Consider the following 26,640-nt stretch of genomic DNA (forward strand, 5'->3'; position numbering starts at 1 on the left):
CCGTGACAGACAGGCCTAATAAAATGGGGATTTACCAGAAGGCCCTTGTTGAGGAATTATTAAAAATATTTCCGTCTGAAAACGCTGGTGGCAGAGGTCACAGTTTGTTGGACAACCAAGAAGTACAGGTGAGAGAGACACAACTCCAATCCAGCAGAGGCAGGGGAACACTGTCAAAGTTCTGAGACAGTTTCCTCATATCCTCCCATCTTACAGTCCCTGAGGCGTGGGGTACTCTCACAAGGAGTGCAAAGTTTGGGAACATGGTGAGGGTGTACCTTAGTGACCGTACCAAAATCCTCCATGATTCCTCTGTGCCATATAATTACTGGGTATCCATGTTGGACACGAGGAATGAACTGGCTCTTTATGCTTTGGAGGTCCTGGCCTACCCTGCTGCTAAAGTTTTATCAGAGCTGGTTTTCAGTGCCACCAGTGGAATTATAACCCATAGGCCATCCGCCTGTCAGCTGAAAATGCTGACAGGCTGACTCTTATAAAAATGAACAAGGGCTGGATTGGGCCAGACTTTGATAGCAGCGTAACATAAACTCAAATACATTGTCTTTTCTTGGGAGGTCTATTCCCTTGCACCTCTTCACATCTACACATGGGTATACGCTTCCTGATTTTGTCTATTTGCTCTTGTCCTCCTCCTTCTCCTCATCCTCCATCACAATATCATTCAACACCATAACTACCATATCACCTCCTCTACGTGTCTTGCAATGGGCATTGGAGTTCCTCCAAATCTTTGGCAGCTTTTGAATTCACTGCATAGGCAAACACTATGGGAGACCCACTTCCCAATAATGGGAACTTTGCTTTTAGGAGGCCTTCCGACCTCTACATCTCTTCCAAGGGGCACTGGAGTGCCTTCAAATTTTTGGCAGCTTTTGCATTCAGTGCATAGGCAAACACTATGGGAGACTCACTTCCTATTAATGGGAACATTGTTTTTTGGAGGCTCTCCGATCTCTACGTCTTTTCCAAGGGTCATTGGAGTGCCTACAAAGTTTGGCAGCCGTTGCTTCACTGCATAGGCAAACATTATGGGAGACCCACTTCCTAATAATAGGAACATTGATTTTTGGAGGCTCTACGACCTCTACGTCTCTTCCAAGGGTCATTGGAGTGCCTCGAAATTTTTGGCAGCCCTAACAGTTACTGCATACTCAATAACAGTATAGAAGACCGACTCATTAATAATTGGAACAACAAAGCATAGCCGGCTTATGGCTCTCTAACAATAGTAAGGGCAGCCAGATAGCCCTATAAAAATAGACTTTGTAACTTTCAGAGTGCCTCCATCATAAATGAAACAGGATGTGTCGGATGATGTGTCACACACCACATGGCCAGATAAGGTTGTTAAATGTTAAAATTACATTTATTACTGAATGCATTGGGGCATTGGAGTTCCTCCATATTTTTGGCAGCCATTGCTTCACTGCATAAGCAAACAGTATGGGAGACACACTTCCTAATAATGGGAGCATTTTTTGCAGGAGGCCCTCTGACTAGTTATGAGCCAGTAAGTTCGGTTAACCCTTTCGGCGAGAAAGCTCGGTCGACTACCATGTATCTTGGAACATCCCTGGTGGTGTGCTTGCATGGCTTACCATCTCCAACTAGGAAAGACCGCCATCTTACCTATCAGTCCTGGCTGCACACTTTGCTCCAGTATCTGCTGTGTGCATGTCTCTTATCTGATTGCTTAGAGCGGCGGTGTGGTTACTGTCTGATTCTTATAGTTACTGTGTGCGCACTCCTTATGCATCCCCCGCCTATTGTTGTGAGTCACTGGATACTTAAACCCCCTCCACCCTGTAGGAGGTGCCTGAGCAACACTTTCTTTCAGTGTGTTCTGTGCAACTGAGTTGCCAGGTCCTGTCCTGTATCTTGTCTGTTTCCGTCACCCTGGTGGCTGAGTACCCAGGCCTGTTACCTGTATCTGTGACTTCTAGTCTGTTCCGCCACCCTGGGGGCTGTATACCCAGGCCTGTTACCTGTATCTGTGACTTCTAGTCTGTTTCCGCCACCCTGGGGGCAGAGTTCCCAGGCTCGTTCCTGTATCTTGTTTCTGGTTCAGTTCCTGTCTACACAGTGTCCTAGCCCTTTACTTGTTTGTCTCTATGTTCGTATCTTCCATTTTCCTGCAGTGTCTGAACCTGCACCTAACTCTAATTCATTGTCTCTGCACTTCTGTTTGTGAGTTTAGTGTTCACTCGCTACTTCGTTGTAAGTACCTAGTGTGTATCTGCTCTGATTGTCTACCACACCTGCAGGTTTTGCTATGCTTGTCTACTGCACCTGAGGTTTTACTCTGCTTTGCTTGTCTACCGCACCTGCGGGTTTTGTTCTGCTCTGCTTGTCTACCGCACCTGCGGGTTTTGCTCTGCTCTGCTTGTTTATCGCACCTGCAGGTTTTGCTCTGCTCTGTTTGTCTACCGCACCTGCGGGTATTGCTCTGCTCTGCTCGTTTACCGCACCTGCAGGTTTTGCTCTGCTCTGCTTGTCTGCTGCACCTGCAGTCTGTACTGGTCCCTACCCTGCCTGTGTTCCTACCTGCCAGTACCCACCTGTCTGCATACCAGCCGTGCCTGCCAGTTCCCACCTGTCTGTATACCAGCGATGCCTGCCAGTACCCACCTGTCTGCATACCAGCCGTGTCTGTCAGTACCCACCTGTCAGTATGCCAGCCTAACTTGCCTGTTCCTGCATTCCCCGGTGTGGGTCAACAGCTCTGACAAGGGTCTGACCTGGAGTGGCACCTGGTCCCTCTGCTCGGTTCCTCCCTGGTTCACGGAGTCAACTGAGCCACCGTGCGACCTTGGTCAGACCGAGTTGATACTTAGTCATGCCCCTCCAGGCACTCCTCGGTTCATGGTCCAGTGGGATCACTAATCATGCTCACGACAGGCAGTCCGGGCGTGTGCGCAACATATCTTCAGCGTACTCAGTGATATATTTGAATCACTCCCGTATGTTTTACTGTGAGTCCGTAAAAGTGGCGTAATACCTCTCACAATGTTGTTGACAGTAGTGATCTGGGAGTCAGAAATGTTTTCAGGGGTCTTCCCCATGGTGTTCGCATGTCATTTGAGTACTGTTCCCATCGATTTGGGCAATTTTTAGGACCTCTGCAGACCGCCAGTGGGAGTCGCCTGAAAATTGCTCGGATTTCCCATAGACTTACATTGGGCTCATTGCTCGGGTCGAGAACCCGATAATTCCAATTTGCTCAACCCAAGCATCGAGCACCCGAGCATTTTAGTGCTCGCCCATCACTAGTGCTCTCCTCTCACTACACACTATAATTGACTTTTGTCAATATTTTCAACCCTAATTAATTTCTTTTGTCCAAAAATGATGTAAAGAAAAATGCTTAGTAGGTAGATACATGTTGTAACCGGAAAAGAGGAAAAGTGGTTGATGGTTTCTACATTTCTCCCAGGTTCCTTTCTGATACTGTGTAAATACATAATCCAAGCAGTTTGGTAATAGGCAACTTGGTGTTTTCCCTGCTCCAATGATTCACATATTAAATTGAAAGTTTAGAAATTTTATTACATCAGTATATCGTGGACATTTACTGCACCAGTATTTCGGATAATTGTTTGGGGTTAATTTCTCATTGTACATACATTTTTCATTGTTTTGCATTTTAAATTTGTACTACATAAGTAAATCAGTGCAGGAAGCAGTAGTGGGGGTATTGCCACATTTAAAAGAAATTGTCAAACACATTTTTGGATTCATTTTCTCCCACAGCTTGTGAAAATAAAAACAATTGAGGCTAAAGCAACAGATTAGTTGAAAGTATGTATTTTTAATTTTTTCATTCCACTTTGTATGAATTCCTTTGAAGCATCTTGAGGATTAGCAAACTTCTCAATGCAGTTTTGAATACTTTGAGTGATGCAGATTTTTAAACAGTTTCAGTCTTGAGGTTTTCTGACATATAGGACTGTTAAAATTCCCCCCAAAAAGTAAAAAAAATGTTTTAGTAATTTTTTTTAAAAATTGCAGCCAAACTTTTATCTCTTCTAACGTTCTAAAACAAAAAATTGAGAGCTGATTCCAACCAATGGAAAGTAGATATATGGGATTTCTTATTTACTTACTATTTTGTGTGGCATGACTATCTATTATAAAGAAATAAAAATATAAAGTTTGAAAATGTATTTTTCTTAATTTTTGCTTCACTTTCAATATTTTCAAAAATAAACACAAATATTACTGACTGAAGTTCACTTCTTCCATGAAGTACAACATATCACAAAAAGATCTGAGATTTAATGGAATTGAAAGAAGCTTTCCAAACTTATTACAACATAAAATGACATGTCAGAATTGAAAAATGCTGCTCTGTCAAGAAAGCCTAAACTGTCTTTGAAGGTAAAAGGTGAAAGAGTCTGTTCATTCTGGTCAACCCAGATTCAAATGAACACAGGAATACAGCGATGAGTGTGCATAGTCTGCCATTGATCAAAAAAAAAACGTAGGTGTTGTTTACACAGGATGATGCGCTTCTGAAAACTATGATCTTTTGTGCAGGCCAAAAAATAATTTCAGCTATTGAATGAGCATTTTGCTAGTTTGCGGGTGATTGGCAGCCTGTTTAGACTGCACAATTATTGATAAATGAGTGTTCCTAGGAACACAATGTAGGTGCAACTTAGAACTTCAGTCTTTCCCACATATCAGAGACAGTAGACTCACTACGAAGACTGACGCAGAAAATACAGAAAGGAGAAAATGAAATATACAGTTTTTGATCAAAATCAGAATCAGTTGGGTTGTTGACCAATGCAAAAAAGAATATCCTTTTAAGTATTTCTTGGAGGTATGAAATCACTAAAATATCAGTTATGTGTGAAAACCAACTGACTCCACCCAAATTCCAAAACTGAAGCAGAGACAGAGCTTGCTGGAAAATACTGCAGAAGGAGCACAAATCTGATTGAGAGACTTACTAGAAGTTAACAAGTTTTTACGAAAAACTGTGAACAATTATACGATTAGTGGAATCTATCCAGGTAGGCCATTTTGTACAAATTTTCTCTCCTAAGTTATCTGAAGTCCTGCAACTAAAAGGTGCATTTTAAAGTGCAGAGGGAGCAGCACAACATCAAAGAGACACAGATACTATATTAAAATCTTTCAAACTTTCAATCACATACACTTTTCTCTTCATTCTCCTGCCAAATTTTTTCATAAAAATGGAGTAACAAAACTGACTAAAGAACTGAGACGGGCTTCCGGGGTTGCTGAATGGAGATAGAATAGGTCCCACTCCAACGAGCACTTCCTCACATTCAAACAAGCCCTCACTACTTTCAGGTCCACACTCACTGCAGCAAAATAAACATACTTCGCATCTCTCATATCATCCCTGTCTCCCAACCCTAAACAGCTATTCAGTACTTTCAATTCTCTCCTCTGTCCCCCAGATCCCCCTACCTATCCACTCATCTCAGCTGAAAACTTTGCCTCATTCTTCAAGCAGAAGATTGACACCATCAGACAAACCTTTTGCAATAAGTCCCCATAGTCCCTCCTCACAACTACTCAACTCTCCTTCTCCTCCTCTAAACCACCTTTTCCGCCATCACGGAAGATCAACTTTCCTCTTTACTCTCCAAGTCACATCTCACCACCTGTGAACTTGACCCAATCCCATCCCACCTCATCCAAAACCTTACCACAGTCTTCATCCCAACCCTAATCCACCTCTTCAACCTGTCACTAACAACTGGTGTCTTTCCCTGGTGATTCAAACATGCCTCGATCACACCCATGCTCAAAAAGCCATCCCTTGACCCATCCTCTCTATCGATCACCCCATATCACTTCTCCCGTATGCCTCAAAACTATTGAAACAACACATCCATCTCGAGCTGTCCTCCCACCTCTCCTCCTCTTTGACAGCCTCCAATCTGGTTTACGACCACACTATTCTATGGAAACTGCCCTGACTAAAGTTATCAGTGACCTACTAACCGCCAAATCCAAGAGACACTTATCTGTCCTTCTCCTTCTGGACCTGTCATCTGCGTTTAACATAGTAGATCATACCCTCTTACTACAGACTCTCTCATCTCTCAGCATCAAAGACTTGGCCCTATCTTGGATCTCCTCATACCTAACAGACAGGACATTCAATGTCTCCTACTCATACACCACCTCCTCATCTCGCCCCCCCTATCTGTTGGTGTCCCACAAGGCTCAGTTCTAAGATCCCTGCTCTTCTCCATCTACATCTTCGGCCTGGGACAGCTCATAGAGTCTCATGGCTTTCAGTATCACCTCTATGCTGACGACACACAGATCTACCTCTCTGGACCTGATATCAACTTTTTACTAACTAGAATCCCACAAAGTCTGTCCGCTATCTCATCTTTCTTCTTTGCTAGATTCCTAAAACTTAATATGGACAAAACTGAATTCATCATCTTTCCACCATCTTGCTCAACCGCCCATCTGACCTATCTATCAAAATCAATGGCTGTCCACTCTCCCCAGTCCTGCAAGCTCACTGCCTCGGGGTAACCCTTGACTTTGATCTCGCCTTCAAACCTCATATCCAAGGCCTTTCCATTTCCTGCCGACTCCAACTCAAAAGTATTTCACGGATCTGCACTTTCCTCAACCATGAGGAAAAACCCTAGTGCACACCCTCATCATCTCTCGCCTCAACTACTACAACCTCCTGCTCTGTGGCATCCCTTCTTACACTCTCGCACCCCTGAAATCTATCCTAAACTCTGTTGCCCTACTAATCCACCTGACCCTCTGCTATTCCCTGGCCTCTTCTCTCTGTCAATCTATTCACTGGCTCCCCTTTGCTAAGAGACTCCAGTTGAAAACCCTTACCTTGACATATAAAGCCATCCACAACCTGTCTCCTCCATACATCTGTGATCTTGTCTCTCGGTACTTACCTGCAATCAACCTCCGATCCTCACAAGATCTCCTTCTCTACTCTCCTCTTATCTCCTCTTCCCACAATTGCATAAAAGATTTCTCCTGTGCATCCCCCTACTCTGGAACTCTGTACCAAAACAATTCAGACTCTTGCCTACCGTGGAAACCTTCAAAAGGAACCTGAAGACCCACCCCTACAGCCTGCAGTAACCCTCACTCCACCATACCACTGCATGACCAACATTACCTTCTTCTACTGCATTCTCACCCACCCCTTGTAGATTGTAAGCCCTTGTGTGCAGGGTCCTTTCTCCTCCTGTACCAGTCGCTGACTCCTTTTTGTTCAAATTATTGTACTTGTTGTTTGCTATGTATCCCCCTTTTAAACATGTAAAGCGCCATAGTATTAATGGCGATAAAATAATAAATAATAATAATAACACTTTGCCGTGTGAGAAAATTGACCTAGAAGAGCTGGGGAAACATCAACTCCACTTTGACCAACAAAAGAAATGAGGCAAATAGTTTCCCTGGCAGCTGATGACTGAAGAGACGACCCAAAAAGGATAATCCCCAACATCACAAATACCGATAAGTGAAAGATAATACTGTATGTCTAACAGACATATAGACTAGGTCATCATATATGTACAAGCACTTCTGTTAGGAAAAAGTGAGGCTGAGGCAAGATAAGGTCACATGCAAGATGTGAAACATTTGGGAAAGTAATATATCATCAAATACTTCAACTAGATAGTTTTTCCTTTTTCTTTAACTTTTCTATGTATAATTTAGCTTCTTACACTCTGACAAATTCATGTCCTGAAGTTCTTATGTCGGGAAATAAAAAAGAAGGAAACTTTCAAAAGCAAGATAATTCATATATATAAAATACTGAGAGCCAATATACATTAGCAATGCTGTAAGAGACACACTTAATAAAAATAGCACTTAATTAACAATTTATGGGCTGTGCACAAAATGTGAGGTGTTAGAGAAACTCAATTTGCATTGAAGTTATTTGGTGTCAATGTCGCAAATTATTCTCATATTTTCCCAGAACCCAGTAAATAATAATCATTAGTTAAAAAATAAATAGATACTCATCTTGACGCCTACATATCTGATTCTACGCACGTCCTCTCATGTTTTCTAATGCAATTTTCAAATGGCACTGAGCTTCTAGCACTGATAACACCTCAGATATAAAGATAAGTGAATTGATAATTCCTCAAATTTAACAAAAATCTATAGTCTCCAGAATACAAATATTTTGCGCTTCAATCTGAGTGTATTCAGCAAAACGAACACAAAAGAAGATCTCCTGCATTCTGAGAATGGACTTGAAAAAACTTCTATACATAATATATCTATATAATATAATGTATCTTCCTTCAGAAGGGAAGGAGCACTGTGTGACTTTTTGAACCCCAAATTGGCTAGAATTGAGAGCGGATGCCATGTCACATTTGGAGAGCCCCTTATGTGCCTAAATAGTGGAAACCCCCCACAAGTAACCCCATTTTGGAAAATACATTCCTGATGGATTTTATCAAGGGGTATAGTGAACATTTTAAATCCAGAGGTATGACACAGAAATTGATAACATTAGGTCATCATATTGAATAAGTTGTCAATAGTCTTGAGAGCAAGTGATCGCTTGAGTTTGCATCGGGTACTCGGGTATGCACCATGTGTCGCGGGTGCTCGAGTGACATGCTCGAGTCCTCGCCCCTTGTGCTTCAGGGTTGTTAGACACCCAGAAAAAAAATGTGGGGATTGCTCGTGCATGGCAGGCAATCCCCGCAAGGTTTTTTTGGCCGCAAAGCATATGAGGTGGAGACGCAAGCATGTCACTCGAGCACCCATGATACTCGGTGCATACCCAAGCACCCGATGCAAACTTAAGTAGTGAGCACTTGCGTTCAACACTAGTCGCCTTATCGTCATCATGTTTTTTTTTACTATGGAAAAAATCCCAACCCTAGCACAACCCTAACCCTAGCACAACCCTAACCCTAACACAACCCTAACCTTAACCCTAGCACAACCCTAACCCTAATCTTAGCACAACCCTAACCCTAGCATAACCCTAACCCTAGCACAACCCTAACCTTAGAATAACCCTAACCATAGCACAACCCTAATCCTAACCCTAGCACAACCCTAGCCATAGCACAACCCTAACCCTAGCACAACTCTAACCCTAGCACGACCCTAACCCTAGAGTTTATTTTTTACCCCATTCCTTTTGCGGTATAAGTGATTAGATTACTTTATTCTTCAGGTCAATGCGATTACAGCGATACCAGCTTCATATCGGGTTTTTACGAATGACAGCAGTCACACCCTAAAAAAAAAACTTTTTTTGCAAAGACTAGTTTTTACATCTCCATATATTGAGAACTATAATTTTTCTATATTTTGGCAGACAGAGTCATTTGATGGCTTATTTTTTGCTGGACAAATATTTTTTATTGGTTCCATTTTCAGACACATAACATCTTTTGATCACTTTCTATTCCAATTTGTGGGAGGCAGAATAAACAAAAACCAACAATTCAGGAATTGTTTTCTTTATGCCGTTCCACATGTGGTAAAATTGATAAGACAGCATTATTGTTCGGGTCAGTACATTTATAGCGATACCCCATTTATATAGTTTTTTTATGTTTTGGCGCTTTTATACAATACAAACTATTTTATAGAAAAAATAATTTTTTTTGCATCGCTTGATTCTGACAGATATGACTTTTTTTATTTTTCGGCTGACGAAGATGTATGGCAGCTTGTTTTTTGCGGGTCAAGATGACGTTTTCAGCGGTGCCATTTTTATTCCATTTTTTGTTTGACGGTATGATGATAAAGCATTGTTTTTTGTTCCCTTTTTAGTTTTCTTTTTACCGTGTTCAATAAAGGGGTTAACTAGCAGGACAGTTTGATAGGTCAGGTTGTTCCGGACGCGGAGATACCAAATATGTGTAATTTTATTGCTTTGTTTGTTTGTTTTTTCATAACAATATTTATTGATGTGTACATTATATTTTTATTTTTTGGGGATTATTTTTTTCATTTTTTTTATATACATATATTTTTTTTTTCTTCACTTTCTTACACTATTTGGACTTTTACACATTGTCCCACTATGGGACTTTCAATTTTTACATTCAGATCGCCTGTATAGCACAGGAATGCAGCAGCATCCCTGTGCTATACAGGCTGTCAGTGCGGCACAGGGAGAAGATATTTTGGTCATGCACTGCACCTCTACAAGAACAACTCAGTGATATGGGAAGTATCATGTTTGGTGCTCTTTAGAGAGCCAATGAACATGCAGGGATTGCTTGCCATGCACTGTAATTCCGTAGCCATGTTGGTTGTGGCATTACAGTGATTGGCTGGCCGCATAGCGTCATCGGGTCTATTTAAGACCGGGTGACGCTATGCTCATCACAGTCTACTCCGGAAACAGGCAGAGTAGAGAGGGCTGCTGCTGAGTCAGGGCGAGATTTGCTTGTTTATAGTTAGTAAAAGTATTCCATGGCCTATATCTACATATCTATCTGAACTAACAGTCCTTCTTAGGACTAATCCAGCTGGATATATTCAGTGGTGATAGCAGGAGTTAGGCAGGCAGGCAGAGTTTGTGGCAGACTGCAGTGCATACAGCACAAAAGTGTCGACTGCACTTTCTGACTGATCCTGCTGTTAAAGATATCCGTAGACATAACCCCAGGTATCAGGGACCAGGGCTAATATTTTTTATATTAATCCTGATAACTTCCTTAAAAAGCAATCCAGAGTACACCATTTTTCTGCTCCATTTGCTTGTTAGCACTGCAGAATACAGCCATATCTTTTCCATATTACAGCGATAAAAATCCATAGATTTGTAGTGAACGTGGAAAATATTGGCCTCCATTTACATTTTGTAGCAGTGTGTCAGTGAAGCTATTCACACGTGGTCACTGTGAAGAATAGTAAACTACATGCCCACTATTTAAAATTGTGGTTCTTCATCAGATGTATCACAAATAACTATGTTCTAAATTCAGCCATTTCTGGCCTCCATTTACATTTTTACATTTTGTAGCAGTGTGTCCGTGAATCTATGCACCCATCGTCACTGTGAAGAATAGCATTAGTAAACTACAGGCCCGCTATTTAATCAGACGTATCAGAAATAACTTCCTTCCAAATTCAGCCATTTCTGGCCTCCATTTATATTTTGTAGCAGTGTGTCAGTGAAGCTTTTCATACGAAGTCGATGTGAAGAATTTTTTTAATAAACTATAGCTCGCTATTAAAAACCGTGGTTCCCCGTCAGATGTACCACATATAACTGTGGTACAAATCCAGCCATTTGTAGTGAAGGTGGAAAGTATTATCCTCTATTCACAGTTTGCAGCAGTGTGTCAGTGCATATCATTTTACTGCTCCATTTGCTTGTTTGCAGAATATAGCTAGATTTTTTTTTACTTTTATTCACATTACTGTATTGTGGAAGCAGAGGAACTTTTTTCAATGATCAGATGCACGTGATCTATATGACTGCCTTAATAATACAAAAATTTTGTGGAATGTGCCAAATATTCCACTCCATTTAAAATCAACCAACTGTGTTTTGACGCTTGGTCGCTGAAAAATACCATACTATTAGGCGACTGCCTGAAACCATGGCCTTCAGACGTTATCCCATATGACTGCCCTCATAATCCAGAAATTTTTGTGAGTGTGTCAAATATTACAATCCATTTAAAGTATTGCAGTAGTGGGTTCAAACCTATTAACTGTTGGCCGCTGACAAATAGCATACGTGTGAACAACATTGTCAGAGTATTATGCCACTTTTACGGACTGACAAAAAAACATACAAAAAGCAAGCTAAAATGGAAAAAATGTAAAGAAACATTCTTTCCAGGGTAATGACTTGTATATAAGGCCAAAGAAATAAAAAAAAAGTTATGGACTGTGGAAGACATTGATGCGAACAGAATGAACACTCATCTGTAGCTGGTGATGATACCCCCTAGCAGCACCTGTCCCTATTGTAAATGCATATAACAGCGTTATCGATAGGGAATAGAATAGATTTTAATTTTTGGGGGGCAGCACCAGCAGCTCGCAGTATGAGGCAATATTACCTGGTTGAATCGGTGTAATACGCTATCCATACTGCGATACCTCACCAGTAAAAGAATTTAAGACAAGACAGTTGATATTCTAGAACATAAAATTTATTTGAATTGTCATTCCCATTATTAAGGAGTGGGTCTCCTATACTGTTATTGCATATGCAGTCATTTCAAGGGCTGCCAAAAATTAGGACAAACTCCAATACACATTTGAAGAAACGTAAAATAAATAAATAACTATTTAGGATAAAAACCAGACTCGCCAATGCAACCTCAATGTAATCACATTGTTCAGCTCCTGCATCTCCTCCTCCTCCTCTTGTTCAGCCTCCATCTCTGAAATGACCAAATCAGTCACAAGCTGGAAGCACTGCAGCACTACCTTGGCCAAGGGTCAACAGGCTGTGCTGAAGATAATATGCTTAATTCTTAGGTGACAAACCGTCCACCACTGCAGAATTGCTGAAAGCTGTGACTCAGCAGCCTGATCTGTGGCTCTCAAAGCTGAAAATACAGCCAGGCATGGTCGTGTGTGACAATGGCCGGAACCTGGTGGCAGAGAAATGACAGCCGGAGTAGATTGCTTGCTGGCATGGCTTACCATCTCCCACCATGTAAGACCGCCAACTTACCTACCAGTCAAGGCTGTGCTCTATGCTCTTCTACTTGCTGTGTGCATGTCTCTAGTCTGCTGGCTTAGGGCGGTGGCGCTGGAACTTCCTGATTCTTAAAGTTACAGTGTGCGCAGTCCTAATACATCCCCAGGCCTTCCTGGTGGTCTTTCTTATGGTCTTCGATGACCCTGATCCTTCTGCAAATACTTCCTCTTCCAATATACTGGAGCAGTGTAGATGGGTGACGCGTGAAGTAAGCCCACCTGTTCCCCAGCCAGAAAAGGCAGTTACCCATGCAAAATACACGGAAGATAACAGTGTTCAGCAGACAAAGCAGAATACTTCTCTTCTCAACTCTAAGAAGCAGTCCAGACGAGCAAGATGTAGAGGAAAGTTTGTGGAGTCCCAAAGCCTCGGGCCAGTAGAAGAGGCTGCCCTTGGCGTTAGTGTTTCCTCTCCACAGATGACTGTGACTGTCGCCGTGGCAAGTGAAAGACTTGAATTAACAAGTAGTTTTGGGCTGAAAGCCGTGAAGAGTCGGTGTCTGATCCCCGTCCGACAACTCCAGAATCTGGTTTGGGAATTGTCAGGGGTAGGATGAGCCCTACTCAGAAACAGTCAAAATATGTCTGTACAAATTAAGCTCTAGATTGAAGCATTATACATGAAGAAGATCACATTCCAGGTGCTGTCTAGTTTACCCACAGGTCATCAAGAGCCGAGAGCTCTAGTGCCTGCTCAGGTCTGTAGATCCTTCATGGTGTTGTCTGTGGTACTGCTGAGGAACAAAGGGTGTCCAGTCCCCATACCTTCAGGACAGTCAGCAATGTTCTTCTTCTGCACCAGATCTGCTAGTCGCTGACTCGATGTGCGCTGAATTCTCCGAAGGAAGGGAAGCGGAGGTGATGTCCCCACACAGTCTCGATGATTGTACCAATGATCTGGCTTCAGGTACCGCCCCGCCTCATAGACGTGTCATCTTAGAGACAAGATTGAAGATGGTCCCGAACAAGGATCTTCCATCTCTAATAAGTCTGGCAATAAGTCCATCAAGTAGGTGGCTATCCCCAAGTCTCTGCACCCCTCCTACCAGGCGGAAGACCCCAAGTTGTCTCTTGAATCCTCCGGGGTGCTACCTGATGTTAAAAAATGGAGAGAGACTTTCCTACACCCTTTTCCTGGTACTTCGCCGACTTCATCCAGTAGGCTTGGCAAAGTGTACGTCAAGGCAGCGGTTACCCCCGAGTCTCTGCACCGCTACAACCTGGTGGAGGATTTCCAGTTGTCCCTTGAATCCTTTGGGGTGCTACCTGATAACAACAAATGGAGAGAGACTTTCCAATGTCCTGCTCCTGGTACTTCATCCACTTCAGCTGATGCTGAGGATGGCTCAATGGGAGGAAGCATTCTAGTCACCATGATGGTGAGACCTGTCTCATTCCCTCTAGTGGACAGAAGAGGTAGACTTCTTGAAGAGAAGTCTTGGGAGTCCATTGAAAAAAAATTGAAGTGGGGCTTCGCACTATATTTGAGTCCAGCCAGGTACAGCAGGCAGGAATGGGCTGCCCCCAACCACCAGCTGCCTATTTGTACCTGGCCGGACACAACAATATAGGGAAGCCCTTTTTTTCTTACTTATTTCATGAATTTGATGAAATAATTTAAAAAAAAAATACGTGGGGCTTCGCCCTATTTTTGTGTCCAGCCAGGTACAACTAGGCTGCTGGGGGCTGGAATCCGCAGCGCAGGGAGGCCCAAGCCTTCTGGCCCCCCCCCTGCTGAAAATTGCAGTCTGCAGCCACCCCGGAAAATAGCGCGTTCATTGAAGCGCCATCTTCTGGCGCTGTACCCGACTCATCCAGGGCCCTGGTGCGGTGGCTCACTGGGTAATAAAGGGGTTAGGGCCAGCTTGACATTATCAGCTGGCCCTAAGCCCAAATTCATGGGGTAACACCAATATTAGACATGACCGCCATGAATTTCTAGTAAAGTATTTAAAAAAACACAACACCCAGAAAAATGTCCTTTAATTGAAATAAACACACAATTCTTTATTGTTCTAAATTAAACCATACTTAATAGCACGCCCATTCCAGCTGAAGCCAACGATCTCCTGCAATAAAAGAAAAATAGTAAAGCAACATCATCCTTACCTTTCGATGGTTCCCAGGACAGCTCCAGCTCTGCTACATCGAGATGACAGGCTGGACCGCAGCAGAAAGCTGCCATCCAGCCTGTCATCCCGCAGACACTGAGAAGTGCAGGCTTGCTTGCGCTCCTCAGTGTCAGGCTGTGACGGCATCCAGATGAGCCGAGGTCATGTCCAATGAACTCAGCTCAAATCATGCACGTCACTGACAGCGTGGGAAAATTCTCCTTCGCTCAGTTCTTCAGCAGGAGAATTCTCTCACGCTCACCGAATGCACAGGAGAATTCTCCCACACTGTCAGTGACGTGCATGAGGTGAGCTGAGTTCATTGTCGGCTCATCTGGATGCCGTCACAGCCAGACACTGAGAAGCGCAAGCATGCCTGCGCTTCTCAGTGTCTGCGGGATGACAGGCTGGAGGGCATGGTTCTGCTGCGGTCTAGCCTGTCATCTCGATGTAGCAGAGCTGAAGCTGTCCTGGGAACCATGGAAAGGTGAGAATGATGTTGCTTTATTATTTTTCTTTTATTGCAGGAGATCGTTGGCTTCAGCTGGAATGGGCGTGACGGTAAGTATGGTTTAATTTAGAACAATAAAGAATTGTGTGTTTATTTCAATTAAAGGACTTTATTCAGGGTGTTTGTGTTTTTTTTTAACTGTGACTATGGGGTTAGTAATGGGGGTGTCTTATAGACGCCTCTCCATTACTAACCTGGGCTTGATGTCAGCTGGCATTATAAGCTGACATAAACCCCAACCCTATTACCCCACTGCCACCGCTACAGATCATTAGTCATGCCACTTCAGGCACTCCTTGGTTCGTGGCCTAGTGGGTCCACTAACCAATCTCACGCCAAATAGTCCGGGCGTGAGCGTAACATAGATACAGTGTCCCTCTTTCCAGTCGTTTCACCGAGCTAAAGAATATGGCAGTGCTGAAGTACAACTCTCACCGATAAGCAGTGTCAGACTGAAGAACATTTGGCCCACCAGAGGATTTGATTCTGAGGGCCCTCCTTTCTCCCCCATTCAAGAGCCCCATAGCAGCTTCAAAGTTTGCACTATCATGAACTCTCCTGATAGAGAAGACAGGGCCCACACGAGGATTCGCAGGTGGGCCCGTCCAACCCTGCTGAGAGGCGCCCTGGCTAAGAAAAGTCTGTGTGAAGGTTCTTGGACACTCTATGGCTGCTTTTTCACTGAGGGAGAAGCCCACGCAAACACAGGGAGAACATACAAAATCCTTGCAGATGTTGTCCTTGGTGGGATTTGAACCCAGGACCCCAGCGTTCAAGGCTTCAGTGCTAACCACTGAGCCACTATGCTGCCCTCTCTGTTATCCCACTGATATCTAACATGCTAGTGAAACTTGCACCTAATGACACACAGTATCTTCAGCTTCTTTGTGAGAAATATATTTGGGCAGCTACTCAGTCTACCAAAAAAAATTCCTGAGAAGGAAATTGTGGATGGCTTCGCTTCTGGTACTGTGTGCTAATACCAAACAACTGGAAATATTCCAGGCTGGTTGGAGGCAAGCTGATTCCCACAGAAAGTACCAGCAGCAAGCTAAGGAGATGGTGACCTTATCATCATCATGACCTGAAAGGTTTGCGCTGTGAACTGTCCTGAAGGAGAAGCCAGGGCCCACCAGAGCAGTCTCCAGTTTTCTGGTGGGCCCGTCTAACCCTGCCGAGAAACAACCCTGGCTAAGCAAAGTCTGTGGGAAGATTCCTGGACACTCTATGGCTGCTTTTTTACTGTGGACTGGCTCCAGCAATCTTTAAGATCCCTTCACTGGCTCCCAATTGGTCAGAGACATCAGTTCAAAACCCTAACCACGACATGCACAGCCATCCACAACCTGTCTCCTAAATATACTGTTGAAACCTTTGAAAGGAAGCTGAAGACTCACTGCTTCTGACAAGCCTACAACCTGCAGTAACCCTCGCTCCACCATTCACGACCAGCTGTACCCTCACCTACAGTATCCTCACCCATCCCTTATAGACTGTTTGTGCACCCTCACGGGTAGGGTCCTCTCTGCTCTTGTACCAGTCAGTGATCTCTTTTTACATGATAGCGCAATGGAATAAATGGCGCTATAATAATAAATAATAATAATTATACTATTTGTACTCTTGGTTAATTGATGGCACTTTCCTGGTGACTGCCCCTAAATTGATGTGTTTTGGCAGCTTCTGGTCCCGTTTGAAGGTGTTGTGAATCCAATGGCGTTCGGCAATGTTCGGCGAATATTCGACAATTACATTGGTGAATATTGCAAAAACAGCGATTGTAATCCGAAACTAATATTGAAATATTCACTTGTCTCTAATCAGAAACACACTTGTGGGTGTTGCATCACGGTCATCCTGGTGATATGGTAGTGGAGGGTAAGGAGAAGGAGGAGGGCAACATAAAATAGAACAATTACTGAAGTGTATACTCATATCTGGGCGTAAAGGGGTGCATGGGAATAGACCACCCAAAAAATAACCACTGGATTTGAGTTTATGTTTGATGCTGTCATCTGGTGGTTTTGAGAAGTCTGGCCCAATCCAGCCCTTGTTCATTTTTGTAAGAGTCATACTGCCAGCATTTTGAGTTGACAGGTTGATGCGCCTATCAGTTTTATCAGTTATAAAAACTATCTCTGACAAAACGCTAGCAGCCAGGACCTCCAAGGCGTAGAAAGACAGTTCATGCCACGTGTCCAGCTTGCATCTTACAAAACTTTTCCCTCCTTGTCAGAGAACCCCGTGTATCAGGGCCTGGGCTCTGGGAGGATGTGAGAATACTATCCCAGACCTTTGACAGCGTTCTCCTGCCTCTGCCACATGTGGTTTGTGCCTCTGTTGCCCGTGCTCCTTGGTTGTCCAAGGAACTGTCTGACTGTGACCTTTGCTGCCAGTGTTATCAGATGGGAATTTTTTTTTTTTTTTATAATTCCTCAACAAGAGCCTGAACTTAATATCTCCAAAAATGAACTCTTTCGTTTTCGTCCCTCTACTAACCTACCTATACCTGACTTTGCAATTTCTGTTAGGTGGTGCCACCATAACTCCCAATAGGCACGCCTGTTGTCTTGAAGTAATATTTGACACACACCTTTCCTTTATTCAAAGTGGAAAATCACTCACCTGCTCATGTCCCATACACCTTAAAAACATCTCCAGAATTCGACTTTTTCTCACCTTTGATGCTGCAAAAACTCTTACAGTCACTCTTCTTCATATTCATATTCTTATTACTGCAACTCTCTTCTAATTGGTCTCCCTCTAAACAAACTGTCTCCTCTCCAATCCCTTTTGAATGCAGCAGCCAGGGTCAAATTTCTATCAAGCCGCTTCACAGACGCCTCTACTCTGTACCAGTCATTTCTCTGGTTAGGTTAAACAATCAATCACTACAGGATACAATACAAACTCATCTCTCTCACCCACCAGCTCTCCACAGTTATGCACTGCCCTATATCTCATTCCTCATTTCTGTGTATCACCCCTCCCATGTTCTCCATTCTGCAACTGATCTAAGTCTGATATCCTCCTTAAGCAGAACCTCACACCTCTGACTGCAAGAATTCAATTGTGCCATGCCAGTTTTCTGTAATGCCCAAAATGTGTATAATGCGATGGTCATGGTAAAGGAAAGACTGCCAACAGCCAAGGCTTCCCTGTTCTCACCAAGCGGACTACTGTCTATGTTCTCTTCCGCCTCCTCATTATCACCCAATCCACGTTGAGATGAGATGAGGCTTGGCTAAGTAGCATCACCATTTATAGCTCCTTGCTCTGCCTCCTCTTTAATTGTGAGCAGCGAGCGTTTCAGTAGATAGAGAACTGGGATGGTGACGCTAATTATGGCGTCTTCGCCGCTCACCATCTTGGTGGGGTCCTCAAAGATTTGGAGGCCAGCACAGATGTCAGACATCCATGACCACTCATCACCTCTTATGTGCGAATGCTGACCTGAATGCTGATGGACGTGTTGAAGCTGGTACTCAACAACTGCTCTCTGCTGCTCAATATCATTCCAAACATCGGCAAAGTTGATTTCCAATGCTTGGTCACATCACACACCAGTCTGTGAGCTGGAAGCTGCAAACGCTGCTGAAGCCCTTCTAGGGCAGTGGAAGCTGTAGCTGACTTTCTGAAATGGGCGCACACGCTGCGTACTTTCTCAAGCCACTCTGGCAGTTCCCGGTAGGTTATGAGAAACCGCAGAACCACTAAATTGAGCACATGGGCCAGGCATGGTATGTGTGCGAGCTTGCCTAGCTTCAAAGATGCCACCAGGTTCCCTGATACAGCTTTCAACAACTCAGCAATGGTGTGTAGTTTGTCTCCTAAGCATACAGTCCACACACGAAGTTTAAGTAAATAATCTGGAATATCTCCTGAAAAAATTAATCAAGTGATGGAGATGGAGGCTGAAGAGGAAGAGGAGGTGGTGCAGGAGCTATAGAATATAAGGGCAACCCTAATTGATCCAGGGCCTGCAATCCTCTGCGTCAGGAGGACGTGTTCCATCCCAGGGTCCCACTGGGTCCCGTCTTCCACATTATTAACCCAGTGGAATGCGTCAGTGAGATAAACCGTCCCTGGCTACATTCAGTTGTCCACGTGTTTGTGGCTAGGTGGTCCTTCCCAGTAAGTGTATTGGGGAGGGCATTGGTAATGTTCTGGGAGGCAGAGATGATACCAGGAGAAATAGTGGCGGCTGGGGACTGAGTATGGACACCGGACTGCCGCCAAGAGGTTGTGGAAAGCTTCCACCTTCATGAGCCTAAGAGGCAACATTTCAAGTGAATACAAGCAGTAGAGAAATGTGGCAGTTTACTATTGCGGCCTGTTTTGGTTGGCTGCATACTTCCAAGGACTGAGGTATGGACAACTGAATGCTTCAAAGCAACAATGACGTCGACGGTAAAGGTTGCAAGTCTGCAATGACAGGTGCAGGGTGGGAGGAATTTTCGCATGTGCCATGGACAGGGCATTGGCGTGCACGCACAACAGCGGAAGAAGCAGTAGTGTCACTGGTAGACACTGTTTTTGGACCCTGGCGTTCGGCTGTTATGTGCCTGAGCATGATGGTGGTGGTAAGGCTGCTAGTTTTGGTGTTCTTGATGATGCTGGCCTGTCAGATGTTGCAAATGACTTTTTTGGGGTTATCTAAACAACAGTCTTTAAAAAAGAACCAGACTCGGGAATACCTAACAGTTGTACTGGCAACTTCCGTCGTATTTGTGTTTCGGAGAGCAGTTGACCACCTTGCGTCTGGGCCACCACACTGCTTGTTCCAGCCTGTTGTGGTGCTATGCCTCCCTCTCGCTGTGTGCTGCTGTCCTTGCTGTGCATGTCCCCTTGCCAGATTGGGTCAATGACTTTATCGTCCACCGCTTCATTTTCCACTTTTGCACCCTGGTCATCCTCCTGACTTTCTGTCCATTGTGTCTCATCATTATCCACCTCTTGCGACAGTAATTGCACTTTCCCACCATCACCGTCCGGTGACCATGGCTGCTCAAATAGCTACATGTGATCTTCTTTTGCTCTGCTTGAAGCTGGCCGGGTGAGAGGCCCAAATCTATCAATAGAAAAATGAGCAGCTCATGGGGTAACCCTTGACTCTAATCTCTCCATCAAACCACATATCCAAGCTCTATCTATTTCTGAGCGGACTGAGCGAGAGGCCAGAATCTATAAATGGAAAGATGAACAAAACAGCTCTTCAGAGTGTCCAAGTCTGGGATCAGTTGTCTCAGGGTACTCGGAATGGTGAGAAGAAGGAGGATCAGAGTGAGGACTATGCCAACTCCAAGTAAAAAAAATTTCCAGATCAGCACATTCCTCAACCAAAAATCTGCAAAAACACTAGTACACGCCCTCATCTTTTCCCTTCTCAATGACTGTAACCTCCTGCTCTGTGGCCTCCCTTCTAACACTCTTGCATTCCTCCAATCTATCCTAAACTCTGTTGCCTGACTAATCCACCTGTCCCCTCACTTTTCCCTGGCCTCTCCTCTCTGTCAATCCCTTCATTGGCTCCCCATAGCCCAGAGACTCCAGTTCAAAACCCTAACCTTGGCATGCAAAGCCATCCACAACCTGTCTCCTCCATACATCTGTGATCTAGTCTCCTGGTTCTTACATTCACGCAACCTCCCATCCTCACAAGATCTCTTTGTCTACTCCCCTCATATCTCCTCTTCCCACAATCGCATACATGATTTTTCCCGTGCATCCCCTCTTCTCTGGAACTCTCTACCCCGACATTTCTGACTCTCGCCTACTGTTGAAACCTTCATAAGGTACCTGAAGACCCACCTCTTCCTAGAAGCATGCAACCTGCAGTAACCCTCGCTCCACCATACCGCTGCATGACCAGCTCTATCCTCACCTACTCTATCCTCACTCATCCCTTGTAGACTGTGAGCCATCGCGGTCAAGGTCCTCTCCTGTAGCAGTCACTGTCATATTTTTGTTCAAGATTATTGTAATTGTTTTTGCGATATGTTTGTATACCCCCTTTTCACATGTAAAGAACTATGGAATTGACGCGCCCCCTGGGCCGTGTGTGCACGAGTGTGGGTTACCCGGAGCCGGGTCTCTGGGGGTTGTAATCTCCGTGGTGGTGACCCGGTCCCGTGGCTCAGGGTGGTCAAACCAGTGGCAGTCTTTTATATGTTTTACGTTAATGTCCGACTACGCCACCCGTGGATTGTGGTCAGGGTGTACCTCCGCTGCGAGGCAGACCGCTGAGGCTGGTGTTGTGTGTGCAGCAGAGGATGGGACAACTCCCCATGGGAGGAGTATAGCCTCAGGGCAGTGAGTGTGGATGATGGGAGTGATGGTGCACGGGTGTAGCAGGTACGACTCAGAGTCTTTGCAGTGCAGTTCAGGGTCTTTACTGATGATGATAAGGCAGACCCTCTCGGGAGTACTGGCTAGCATAAGAGGCCTGGTCAGTCTGTGAACAAAGAGGAGTTCCCCTGGCCAGGTGGAGTTGTAGGCCTCCCCATCTGTCTGGAATCTTCCTGGCTACCTTGCTGTAAGCGAGTGGAAGTAGCTACGTCCCTGTGTGTACCGTGTAGTACTCACCAGTATTGCTGATGACTTGGGGCCTTCTGATTGCCTCCGCTCCTTGATGGTGGTGCTGGTCCCTTGCTCGTGACTGAGCCTCCGGGCTTCTATGGCCAGAGGACCTGGAATCCCCTGCCGGCTGGTTTCTGCTGCTGGACGTAGAGATCCTCACAGCCTCGGACTATGTTGTCCGGTCGTAGTGTCTTCAGCCAGGATGAGCTATATCTGCTTCCAGTCCCTGGCACTCAGCTACTGCTGCTACAGAGCTCCTAGCTGTTGCTTTCCCTGTGTCTGGAACTTCACTTAGTACTAGACTCAGCTCTGTCTCAATCTACAGTCTCTAGTCTGTAGTCTGACTAACCCTGCCCCAGACCAAGTTTATATAGGGCAGGTTCCTCCCCTATCTGGTCTGGCACAGGAGGTGTTGCATGTTCAAGGGCTCCTGACAAGGGAACCTCCCACTTGCTCCCAGACGTGATATTTCTATCACTGTGGCAACCAGACCCCTCTGGTGCCACAGAATAAATGGCGCTAAAGTAATAATAATGTGGTCCAGACTCACAGCTTTCCCAGGAAAATCCATTTTGGTTTAGTTTTTGTATGTTTTATTGTGAGTCCGTAAAAGTGGCGTAATACCTCTGACAACGTTGTTGACAGCAGTGAACTGGGGGTCAGAAATGCTTCCTGGGGTCTTCCCCATGCTGTTCCCATGTAATTTGAGCCCTGTTCCCATCGATTTGGGCAATTTTTAGGCCCTCTGCAGACTGCCAGGGGAGTCACTGGAAAAATACTCGAGTTTCCCATAGAATTACATTGGGCTCGTTACTCAGACCGAGCACTCGAGCATTCCAATTTGCTCGACCCGAGCAACGAGCACCTGAGCATTGTACATCACTAATCTTTATATGTGTCCATAATTCCTCAGTCTTTCTTTCATCCATGCCTAGTGGTATAAATTGGTTGTTACCCTCTATAAATCACTGGTGAAGTCACATCTACAATATTTGGTCCAGTTTTGGGCTCTACATTTTAAAAAGGATATTCAGAAGTTAGAATCAGTTCAAAGGTGAGCAACTAGATTATTACAAGGGATGGAGGCCTCGCATATGATGAGAGATTGGAAAAGTTGGGCTTGTTTAGCTTAGAAAAATGACATATAAAAGAAGATCTTATTTATATGCATAAATACATGTGTGGTCAATACAAAGGACTTTCACATGACTTATACTATGACCATACTAAGGACCAGGGGGCACTCATTATGGGTGAAAGAAAGGAAGCTAAATAGTAAAGGTTTCTTTACAGTTAGAGCAGTCAGTCTGTGGAATGCCGACCACAAGAAACACTATAACAGATTTTAAAAAAGAGCTGGATGATTTCCTCAGTTCAAATAACATTGTGGGTTATAGAAAATGTAGTGCTAAAAAGAGTATACTTGGTGGAGTAAGATTGAACTTGATAGATAAAGGTCTTTTTTCAACCTATGTAACTATGTAACTATATGTGATCTTTATATAAGCAAAAAACACTTCCATTTTAGCCGCAACCCTCAAATCAAATGTTACTCAATGTCTCAAAGGATGACATCTCTGTCTCCAAATGCTTTTAATTTCATACAGGGGGTATACAGATGGCTTTTTTAAGTTGTGCTAAAAACTATTCTAAAAAGAAAAAAAAAAGTGAAACATACTCCGGTGTTCAAACAATACTCTTTTCTTTTCGGTGCCTGAGACCAAAATCTAAAAGTCAACTTCAAATATTTTATTTCTAGAATGTAAAACAAAATTGTAGAAAATAGATCTAGTAAAATATTACCTTTGAACCCAAGAGACACAGTGATGTGATCCTAATTATCTTTTTTACTCTTGAGTAATTATGAATTCATGATTATCAGACACGATTGTCCCAGCACCCTATAAATCTCCTACATCGCTCTACTTTGAACAAGTAAAGAATTTTACATCAGGACAAACCCTCTGTGACAATACTGGTAAGGCGACCAGACAATGACATTTTGGTTGTAAATTATTTGTTTTTATGAACTTTTTTTTATTGAAGAGATGAAATAATGAATTCCTTACTGGGAAATAAATTATGATAGAAAATGTTGTATATGTACTGGGCATTTAGTAAACTGTATACCTACTTTATTGGTATATCACTTCATTTTATGTTTATTTCATCTTCATATTTCATTTTTTCATCTACAGATCATTTGGGTTCTATCTTCTCTGTACACTCATAAGCAGTGTGTGTGATTATCTCTCTTACCCTTCAGAGTGTTTTGTCTACAGTCTATTAGATCTGACCACCATCAAAAAACTCTGATCTGTCATGTACATCTTCATGATATTTCTGACAATGACATAAAAGAGTAGGAGAGCAAAGAGATACAGCCGTGTGCTATCAAATCTACATGAGAAGCAACAGCACAGCCAGCTATGTGAAGGAGTTACACTGTCTCTCATGCAGTGAAACAACAGGGCATTTTTAATAAAGTGTATTTTATTTTTATGTGAATTCCAGTAACTAACAATAACAAAAACATATTTTCCAGATTATCTCAGTAAATCCTACCACTTTGCCAAATGTGTTCCTGTCACAACCAGTTAGCACAACACAAGTGAGAAGACTGCCTAAAACCGATTCAGTCTTTATGGAGATATGATTTTCTGGCACTCAATAACTCATAAGTATTACAGGTTATCCTCTCCCCTCACAAACTGTACAGATCTCCTGTTCTTGAAATGCTTAGTGATGGAGAACCATGTAATCATCCCAGTCCACCAAGCTTCCTCCAACTGAGAAACAATGCAGCTTTTAAAACCGTTCTTCAAGTGGAGAAAACTGAGGAAAGGTCTGGTCTTAGGCTTATTCAGCAACAGCCATTTTGATAACAGGAGAGCTGTGCAAAATGATTAATCTAAAAATGGTAGAAGGAAATAGCATGAATGGATTTTTTTTTATCCATTACACCCATAAAAAGGTAACACAAATGTGACATATACGTACGTGTTTGGCAAAATAGCACTTTAAAAAACTCATCTCACAAACTCAAGACCTCATAAAAACTTATTGCTGTCTCAACTATAATAAATGGGCAAAATAATTGGTTGATCTTCTTAACAAGTGCTTCACAGAAATGTAATGTTGTATCTTCATGTGTCATGTATGTGACCATATGTTATATACACTTGTGTGCATGTTTGTCCTTTGTATATGCGTGTGTAATGTTTAATGTGTGCAAAATGCAAACTATATCCCCAACAAAAGAATTACATTTTTGCTTTCCTACAAAGATTATCCAACCAAAGTGCATTTTCTCTGAGAAAACAGCTTACCAAAATAATAAAGTCGGCATGGACAGCAACTAGATGACTGGATCACAAGGAGTAATCAATGATTACTTGAGAGGACCACATGACTGCTTATTTTTTGTTTTTCTCATTTTTGGATATTTGATTTATTATTATGTAGAAATAAAAAAAAAATACATTTAGTTAAACTAGTATTTTAGCATTTTTAACCCTAAATGTCTGAAGCAAAGTTTGCTAAACTTTAGCTCCTGAAAAAATTACCTTGTTGATATTTTCTTGGCTCGGTAAAAGGCTGAATAGCTGGTGTCATAATATTAGACGGCAAAGTAAAGATGGGACTTTTTGCTTTTTTTTTCTAGAAAGATTAAAAAATACTAATGAAGAATGAGACTTCTGTTAGATATTTTTACATTTTGCCATTTTCTGAAGAGACAAGGAATAAACCATTAATTTCTATATTCTTCTTCTTGATATACTTGGTCGGAGTTCTCATCAATTCCTCCATAATCACAGTCATATGTCTGGAAGTTCGGTTACATAAACCAATGTATCTCTATATCTGTAATTTATCCATTGTAGACATATTTTATACATCGGTCACGGTTCCTAAATTACTACACAGGTTATTGACCGGAAATCACATTGTTTCCTTCTCACAGTGTTACGCTCAGCTGTATTTTCTAATAGTTGTGATGACAGCGGAGGAAATTCTCCTCTTCATTATGGCTTATGACCGATATGTTGCTATCTGCCTCCCCTTACATTATCATCAGATCTTAAGTCAGAGAAATTGCCTCCTGATAATTATTGGGATTTGGGCAGCCGCCTTTCTAAACTCTTTGATGTTTTTAATCTCAGCGATGAACATGTCCTCCTGTCACTCCAATGTCATCCACCAGTTCTTCTGTGATGTCAAGTCTCTAACAAAGACCACCTGTACAGGCACACAAATATTTTTTGCAGTAACCAGTATTGAAATTTTAATTTTGGCATTTATTCCTTTTCTGTGTACTATTATTTCTTATGTTAATATTTTCTCTGTCATCTTCAAGATGACATCAAAAGACAAAAGGAAAAAAGCCTTCTCCACCTGCTCATCCCACATCACCGTCGTCTCTATTTACTATGGGGCAGGCTTAATAGGAAATCTGATACCACCTTACTCTGATATTCTGGATTTATTCTTCAGTATAATATATACAAATATTATCCCCACGATAAATCCGATCATATACAGTTTACAGAATTCTAATGTACAATCGGCATTGCTGGGGTTAGTGAGGAAAATGTGATTTTTAAGAGAAATTTGAGACACCAACATTCGTGACACCTGGTAACTGAGGAGGAATTGAAACGCAAGCTCATAATTTTTAAAAATTGTAAAAAAAAACAATAGATGAGATAAAGTGTT

Source organism: Phyllobates terribilis, unplaced genomic scaffold (genome assembly GCF_046119375.1).
Source record: "Phyllobates terribilis strain yellow unplaced genomic scaffold, ASM4611937v1 Scaffold_33__1_contigs__length_13283291, whole genome shotgun sequence".
NCBI lineage: Eukaryota > Metazoa > Chordata > Amphibia > Anura > Dendrobatidae > Phyllobates > Phyllobates terribilis.